Source organism: Leucopleurus acutus (assembly GCF_964270905.1).
Source record: "Leucopleurus acutus genome assembly, chromosome: 8".
Classification (NCBI taxonomy): Eukaryota; Metazoa; Chordata; class Mammalia; order Artiodactyla; family Delphinidae; genus Leucopleurus; species Leucopleurus acutus.
This window is the reverse complement of record NC_139151.1, coordinates 73506440-73515714: the sequence shown is the minus strand read 5'-3', so window position 1 is coordinate 73515714 and position 9275 is coordinate 73506440.

Here is a 9275-nt window from a genome sequence, read left to right as displayed (position 1 = left end):
TTTAAACATATGAAGTGCTTTACTAGGGGAGAGATGGGAGGAAACTATTTGGCCAAGTTCGTACCACTCCACTTAAAAATTTAGCTGCAACCACACCTGCGCCTTCCACAGGTCCTCAGTTCCCTCCCTCCTCTGTCAACTCTTCCCTTCCCTCCAGGAATCCCTTCTCTATCCATCTTCAGCCCACCTTTCTCAGTAGTACCTCAGGAGCACCCACATTTCTCAGTAGCACCTCAGTAGTATCAGTATTGACACACGATCAACTTTATCCCTTCCTCCAAACGTACCCTAGAAAATCTCCCCTTCTGTTCCCTCGAGCCACTGCCGGATGCATGTCTCTCAGCCCATCAAGCTGGCAAAGGCTCATTCTGTGGCTCATTCCCCTTAACGCAGATGTTTCTCTTTGTCCTTAGCCCTTGCTGCTGCTTTCTCCACAAGCTACACTGGTGATCTTCTCCTCTGACTCCAGCTAACATCTGTTTGATGGTGAACCCCAACCTGGCACTCGAACATCTCTTTCCTCAGCTCCAGACCCAGATAAGCAGCAGTCTTTGGATATCTGCCCTTGGATGTCCCAAGAACTTGTTAAATTCCACATGCCCAGGACCAAGGGCAAGTCTTCTAGTTGCAACACTCCATGCAAATGAAGCAGAAACAGAAACAAAAACACCCCAAAAAACAACAATAAATAAACCCCCATCCAAGTCTTCCCCTAACTCCATGAATGCCTTCATCTCCCTTGCTCAAAAATTAGAGACAAAGAAAGAGAGAGACAAATACCGCATGCTAACACATATATATGGAATTTAAGAGAAAAAAAAGTCATGAAGAACCTAGGGGCAAGACGGGAATAAAGACACAGACCTACTAGAGAATGGACTTGAGGACACAGGGAGGGGGAAGGGTAAGCTGGGACAACGCGAGAGAGTGGCATGGACATATATACACTACCAAACGTAAAATAGAGAGCTAGTGGGAAGCAGCCGCATAGCACAGGGAGATCAGCTTGGTGCTTTGTGACCACCTAGAGGGGAGGGATAGGGAGGGTGGGAGGGAGGGAGACGCAAGAGGGAAGAGATATGGGAACATATGTATATGTATAACTGCTTCACTTTGTTGTAAAGCAGAAACTAACACACCATTGTAAAGCCATTATACTCCAATAAATTTGTTAAAAAATAATCAAAGGCAGAGGTGGACCCTCAATCATGATATCAAAAAAAAAAAAAAATAGAGACAAGTGCCACTCCTGACCTCTCCCTCTCTCGTCCGCCCCATACAGGGCTCACCCTCTAAGGCCTGTCCTGGTATGTCAGTCCTCAGTAGATTTTCTGCTCTTCTTTCCATTCTCACTGCCACTATCTCAAAGAAAAGCTATTATTAATTATTATTATTTCAGACCATACTACATGCTAGATGTGGGGATTAGCATTTTATATTCATTACTTCCTTTAATCACCATGACAAATGATCTTCCGGTTATCCCCTTTTCCCAGCATTTAGTGGGTTTTGTGGAGAAATTTGCCCCAAGTCTTGAAGCATGGTATTATATTTACGGGGTAGGAAGAGGAAACCATATACTGTTTTGTTTCCAAAAAGACATACCACGAAGAGCAGAGGGAGCAATGTTTCTGAGTGTGTTTGTGGACAGTGATGTTATAGGACGTTTTTATTCAGGGGCAATAAATTGAAACAAGCAGCCACTAAGTAAACATTTCCAAAATGCCTCATTCTCTTTCTTTAAACATAAAAGAATAACAGTAATGGCTACCGAGTCCTAGTGTGCTGGGCATATTGCTAAAGCTTCCATTTAGTTTGCATATAACCTGTACTACAGCTCTCCATGGAAACATCAATACCTGCATGTGACAGAATGGGAAACTGAGGCTGAGTAACTTTCACCTAATTACCCAGATGGCAGAGACTCCAGCACATTCTTTTTCCACTAGGGGCAAAGGCACCAAGTCTCCTCCCCTTCTCCCCACCCCACTACCAACAGCAGCTTCTACATGGGGTCCTTTGGGTAGATATTCATGCTTTCCTTTAAAGAGTGTCTTTAGCTGGAGTCCCACAGTCTGAATTTGGAAAGACAATATTAAATAATTATAGAAATGGTTTTCCTGGTAAAGACCTGTAAGTCCGCAACTTTACACTCTCCAAAAAGAAAAAGGTTTCCTTGATTTTAAGTTTATGGTTTTACTTTAAAGTGTTGAAAAATGACTTTTTGATGCTGATGTAAAAACAATCCCAATCAGGGGGGAGGTGGAGGGCAGGGATAAATTGGGAGTTTGGGATTGACATGTACACACTGCTATATTTAAAATAGATAACCAACAAGGACCTACTGTATAGCACAGGAAACTCAATATTGTCTAATAACCTAAGTGGGAAAAGAATTTGAAAAAGGATAGATATATGTTTATGTACAACTAAATCACGTAGCTGTACACCTGAAACTAACACAACATTGTAAATCAACCATACTCCAATATAAAATAAAAATTTTAGAAAAATTCAAACAAATCAAAACGAACAAAAAAACAATCCCAATCAAATGAGATCCTGGGACAGAAAAAGGACATTAGGTAAAAACTAAGGCAATCTGAATAGAGCACTGACTTTAGTTGATAACAATCATGTACCAATATTGGTTTTTTAACTGTGACAAATGTACTGTGGTAAGGTAAGGTGTTAACATTAGGGAAGATAAGTGATGATACGGGAACTCTCTGTCCTATCCTTGCAGCTTTTGTAGAAATCTAAAATTATTCCCAAATAAAATATTTTTTTTTAAAATCCAATGTGTTTGTATAGATGTGTTGCAAGGGAGAAAACAGGACCACATTCTTTATAGTTTAAATGGCAAAAGTACTATTAGAGTAAGGTGATTATTAAAAGGAAAAGTGAAGTTTCAATTCATTCTTTGGTAATCCACACAACAAAAGTGTGCACCCCACCCCCTGCCCAAGCCCAGTGGGGCTGATGATTCTATTATTTAAGCCACTCATCCCTACTCCCCCCTCCAAACCCCCCACCATCAGGGTAATGCCTCCTGGAATTCTTTTTGGCACAAACATCTTGTTTTAGGACCATGTTTAGACTGTGATTAAAAGAGGATTATTTACACCACGTAGGCATCCAATGCGAAAGGACAGGCCACCTCCTGCACTTTTCTAAACTTTTCTGTAAATACCACACCCCAGCAATCACCAACAAACTAAGCAAAGCAGATCAAGGGGCGAGAGAGCTGAGGTTTTATTGTTCTTAGCAAAAAACTGTCCACTAGCAGCTGCCACTAAACTCCTCATTCTTAATTCAAAAGGACTCATTTACTGGGATTGATGGCGTAAGTAGTGCTAAAGTTTGTATTCCAAGAAAACCTTCCTTTTCAAGCTGTATAATTGGGGGAAGTGACCAGGAATGAACAGTTATTAATTATTAACAAGGCCTTGGACAGACTGGTTTGCAGAGGCCTATTTTACATACAGGTATTTGAGAAAGTAGGTCCTCATTCTAAGTTCTCACATAAGTTTCCCTCACCTCAACATCAAATCAACCCCTGACATTTGTTCAGAGGTTAAAATTCTTACCTTACCTCATCCCATTTGATTTTCACATCAACCCCATGAGATAACCAGGGCAGGCTTCATTTTCCCCATGTTCCACATAGGCTCTGAAAGTTGATTGATTTCCCCAAGGTGGCACGGCCTGTAAGCAGTAAAGATGGTACTTGAACCAAGGTTTCTCAACTCTAAGTCAGGGTTCTTTCATTTAACAAGTATTTTCTGAGTGCCTTCTGTGTCTCTGGATCTCTGGTTGTTCCTGAGGATGGAGTGATACTTGAAACAAACAGGGTCCTTGGTCTTGGAAGCTTACAGTCCAGCAGGAGAGGCAGAGACAAGTCAATGGACAGATGCATATAAAATTACAAATTGTGATGAGGGCTATAAGGGAAACAGAGTGCAAAGCTAGCCAGGGAAAGCCTCTTTAAGGAGGTGACATTTTAGCAGATATAAGGCACCAGTGGGGCACGCATTGTGGAAAGGATGCTCCAGATGACTCAGGAGTCTGCAAAGGGCATAACAATGGAGGAAGGAACCAAGAGACACGATGATGACGTTAAAAAGAAATGGGAGTCAGAGGATGGGCAGAGCAAATCTCTCCCAGCTTCGTAGCCCTGTTAAAGGGCTTCAATTTCATTCTACATGGGACAGGAAGTACAGAAGGGTTTGTTTGTTTGTTTGTTTCAGAAGGGTTTTTAATATGGCTTGACATGACTTGTGATTTTTAGAAAATCATCCTGAACACAAGGTGAATGGATTGAAGAATAAACTGGTTTTACCTATAGGCAAGAGTGGAAGCAGAATGATCAGTTAGCAACACTTAGAAATTATGGTGGGGGAATTCCCTGGCAGTCCAGTGGTGAGGACTCAGTGCTTTCACTGCCACTGTTGAGGGCGCAGGTTCGATCCCGGGTCGGGGAACTAAGATCTCTCAAGCCTCTCAGCCAGCAACAATAACAAAGACCCAGCCCTGTTAAAAAAAAGGAAAGAAAGAAATTATGGTGGCTTGGACTAGAGGAGTGGCAGTGAGGGTACAGAGAGGGCGAGGGCTAAAAGGATCCACAGGTTGTAGGAATGAATTAAATGTGGGAGGTGAGGAGGATGGAGGAGCGTACTGTATTGTTCAGTAAAAAAGCCAGCCACAGGGCTTCCCTGGTGGCGCAGTGGTTGGGAGTCTGCCTGCCGATGCAGGGGACACGGGTTCGTGCCCCGGTCCAGGAGGATCCCACGTGCCGCGAAGCAGCTGGGCCCGTGAGCCATGGCCGCTGAGCCTGCGCGTCCGGAGTCTGTGCTCCGCAACGAAATAAAAAAAAAAGCCAGTCACAGACCCATACATGAATTCATTCATGGAAAAGAAAAGATATATTTATTAATAAAGATCCTAAAGGATGTCTAGCTTGAGCTAGGTCAATTTTGGGTGTGAGAGAAAATCCCAAATAACAAAGGTTTACAACAATACTCACATTCCTCTCCTATATACAAGGATGGGTTTGGAACAGCATCTCTGGGTCTTCCTGTCTCCCTCAGTAGGCAGCTCCCACTTTAGGGTCTGTGATATTGTCATTTATAATAAGAAATATGTATTTGGTCTTTGTCCCCCTTTCTGGCACAGAGCTCCTAAAACCCTCAGAATTTCCTAAGTGATAAGACAGGTAAAGGTGTCTTGTTATCCATAACAAACATCTTTCAACAACACCTGAGTTTATGTTAATGAGGTGACTTCCAGAAAGCACTTAAGAATGGGGGCCAGGGACTTCTCTGGTGGTGTGGTGGTTAAGACTCCGCCTGCCAATGCAGGGGACACAGGTTTGATCCCTGGTCCCGGAAGATCCCACATGCCGCGGAGCAACTAAGCCTGTGCGCCACAACTACTGAGCCTACACGCCACAACTACTGAAGCCCGTGCACCTAGAGCCCATTCTCCATAACAAGCCACCACAATTAGAAGCCCGCGCACCGCAACGAAGAGTAGCCCCCGCTGGCCGCAACTAGAGAAACCCGGCATGCAGCAATGAAGACCTAATGCAGCCAAAAAAAAAATGGGGGCTGGGGGCAAGTGGAACCTACCACATGATTAAACGGTTGGAGCTTTCAGTTCCATCCACACCTTTGGGGAGGGGAAAGGGGCTAGAGATTGAATTCAATCACCAATGGCAAATGATTTAATCAGCCATACCTACGTAATGAAGCCTTCCTAAAAGCCCAGGAGGACGGGGTTTAGAAAGCTTCTGGGTTGGTAAACCCATGGAGGTGCTGGGAGAGTGACTGAGAGCCTGGAAGATCCGTGCCCCTTCATACATAACTTGTTCTGTGCAACTCTTCCATCTGGTTGTTCCTGAGTTCTATTCTTTCATAATAAATCGATAATCTAGTAAGTAAACTGGTTTCCTGAGTTCTGTGAGCCGCTCTAGCAAGTTAATGGAAACTGAGGAGGGTGTTGTAGGAACCTCCGATTCACAGCCTCTTGGTCAGAAGCACAGGTGAGAAGCTGCACTTGGAATTGGCATCTGAAGTCTGGTGGGGCTGAGCCTTGACTCCTGGCAGCTGGCTCCATCTCCACGCTAATAGTGTCAGCATTGAGTTGAACTGAAGAACTCCCAGCTGGCGATGCAAAGTTGCTTGGTGTGGGAAAAAAATCCCACGTATTGGAGGGTCCCAGGGGGCTGCTCTGGCTCTGGCAACCAAACAGTAGAAAGGAGCAAAGATGAGGAGAAGGGCATGTCTTTTTCTCTGAGGGAACATCCCTGCAGTTGCACACACAAACTGAACTTCTCCACCATGAGCCAGAGCTCAGTCACAGAGCTGCACACAGCTGTGTGGGAGGGAAACCTTGTTACCCAGCAAGGGCTTGCTGCCCAGCACGCATTGAAGCAAATACCATGGCACTGGCTTGTGATAAAAGAAAGCTTGATTGCAGGGTCGACTGGCAAGGGGACAGGAAGCAGGGCTCAAAGCTCTCTCTCCCCTATCCAGAGTCCAGGGTGAAATTTATCCGATTAGGGGAATTTCAAACTTGGAAGCTGATTGGCTGGTCTGGAATCAGTCCATCTATGGTAATCAAGTTACTTGTGCTGCTGGAAGCTGACTTTTCTTTATTGAAGGACTTCTGGCTTCGTAAAGGGCTCCGGTGGCAACATTTCTATTCTTTGAGTTCCGTAGACTAAAGATTCTTGGTTCCAGGCTCATCCTGGAGATGTGGGTTCCCGTCTTGCACATGCAGTGCTGTCTCTAAAATAACTCCAGGTCTGATTAATCAACAACCCTACTTAAAGGAAGCAAAACCTTTACATTTCAGTGTAATCTGACTTCTGGGTGGTTCGATTACAGAAGATAAAGGGGAGAGTGGATAGTGGGGCAGCTCACATCCTCAGCCCCCCACACCCAACAGTCCACGTGCCTCTGTGGGGAAGCAGGTGATGAGTAATAAAAAAAGGGATATTTTATGTTCCTCTTATGGATCTGCCTTGCTTCATTTCTCTACTTTGGAAACAACATATTTGTGTATCATTTGTGTACTTTTTTTTTTAAGCCAAAGAAGGGTTGGAGAAGGAGGAGCTTGTGCTGGGACTGGATAGAGTAGAAGGCACCTGAGAAGGAGATGGAAAGGAAGCAGCGCTCATGGTAGGAGGAAAGCCAGCAGAAGTAGGTTGTCATAGAGGCAAAGAAGTAGAGGGATGCCAGTTCTCCCGAAACTTTAAAAAAGGCAGTCAAGGGTTTTCCTTGGTGGCAAAGTGGTTGGGAATCCGCCTGCCAATGCAGGGGACATGGGTTCAAGCCCTGGTCCGGGAAGATCCCACATGCTGCGGAGCAACTAAGCCTGTGTGCCACAACTACTGAGCCTGTGCTCTGGAGCCTGCGAGCCACAACTACTGAGGCCCACGTGCCTAGAGCCTGTGCTCCACAAGAAGAGAAGCCACCGCAATGAGAAACCCACACACCACAACTAAGAGTAGCACCCACTCGCCACAACTAGAGAAGGCCTGTGCGTAGCAATGAAGACACAACACAGCCAAAAATAAAAAAAATAAATTAAAAAAAAAAAGGCAGTCCAGATGAGAATACAAACTATCTGGCTAGATAGAAATCATCAGGGACGCTGAGAAGACCAGTTTTATTTGAGACATGGGTGTAGGCCAAACGGAAGGGAATTAAAGAATAAATGCCCCAGAAACAGAACCGATACACAAAACCTTGCTGTTTGCTCATTCAGTGGAGAGAAGCATGCACTTCGATAAAGGATGTTGGGACAACTGTCTCTCCAAAATTATGTACACTTTTGATCCTGAGCTCACATCATATGCAAAAATTCACATGAATTAAAAACCCAAAACAAATGTGAAATACAAAATTTTCAAATACTTAGAAAAATACACCTTGTTGTAGATGTACATAGATTTAGTAGAAGTTTAAGAACACAGACAAGATAAAAATCCAATTCCTGCCTCCAAAGAGGAAGAAAGGGAAATGGGAGGTGGGAGTGTAGGGGACATGTTTATAAATCTGAAGGACATATGACAGTGTTAACATTTGTAAATGCTAAGTGGTAACAACAAAGTTGATTATACTGTCCTTTGAACTTTAATATATTTAAACATTTCTCAATGTCAAAAAGTTAATAGGAGAAAGGAAGTGGAGCCAGAGTTTAGGCCAGCGTCTTAGTCTGTGCAGAGGCTGTTGCAAGAAAAACGCCATTAACTGGGTGGCTTATGAACAACAGGAATTTATTTCTCACAGTTCTGGGGGCTGGACTTCGGAGATCAAGGCGCTGGCAGTCAGTGTCTGGTGAGGGGCCACCTCCTGGTATACAGTTTTCTTCTCAAATGGAGACGATGCCTTCCACACCCCGAGGAAGAAGTGAGGGAGCTCTCTCAAGCTTCTGCTATAAAGACACTAATCCCAGTCTGTCATAGAGAGTGAAGTAAGTCAGAAAGAGAAAGACAAATACCGTATGCTAACACATATATATGGAATCAAAAAAAAAAAAAAGGTCATGAAGAACCTAGGGGTAAGATGGGAATAAAGACACAGACCTACTAGAGAATGGACTTGAGGACACGGGGAGGGGGAAGAGTAAGCTGGAACGAAGTGAGAGAGTGGCGTGGACATATATACACTACCAAACGTAAGGTAGATAGCTAGTGGGAAGCAGCCGCATAGCACAGGGAGATCAGCTCGGTGCTTTGTGACCACCTAGAGGGGTGGGATAGGGAGGGTGGGAGGGAGACACAAGAGGGAGGGGATATGGAAACATATGTATATGTATAACTGATTCACTTTGTTATACAGCAGAAACTAACACATCATTGTAAAGATGTGGTTTTTTTTTACCAATAAAGATGTAAAAAAAAAAAAAAAGACACTAATCCCATTCCCGAGAGCTCCACCCTCATGACCTAATCACCTCTCAAAGGCCCCACCTCCAAATATCATCACATTGGGGATTAGGTCTCAACATAGGAATTTGGTGGCAGCAGGTAGGGTGGGGGGACACATTCAGTCTATAGAAGCCAGTTTTTTTTTTTTTTAATGAAATGGCATAACATAGCATTGAATGGAATAGAAAATCTCAGTGTATATTCCATGAGTAATGTTTTCTGAAATATTTGTTTCTATTTCATATGTGTGTTTATGTGTGACTGTGTGTATGCCAGTGCATGTGTGTGAGTGTGGGTGCTTGTGTGAGAGTGTGTGTGCTTACACACTGAGTGTGTG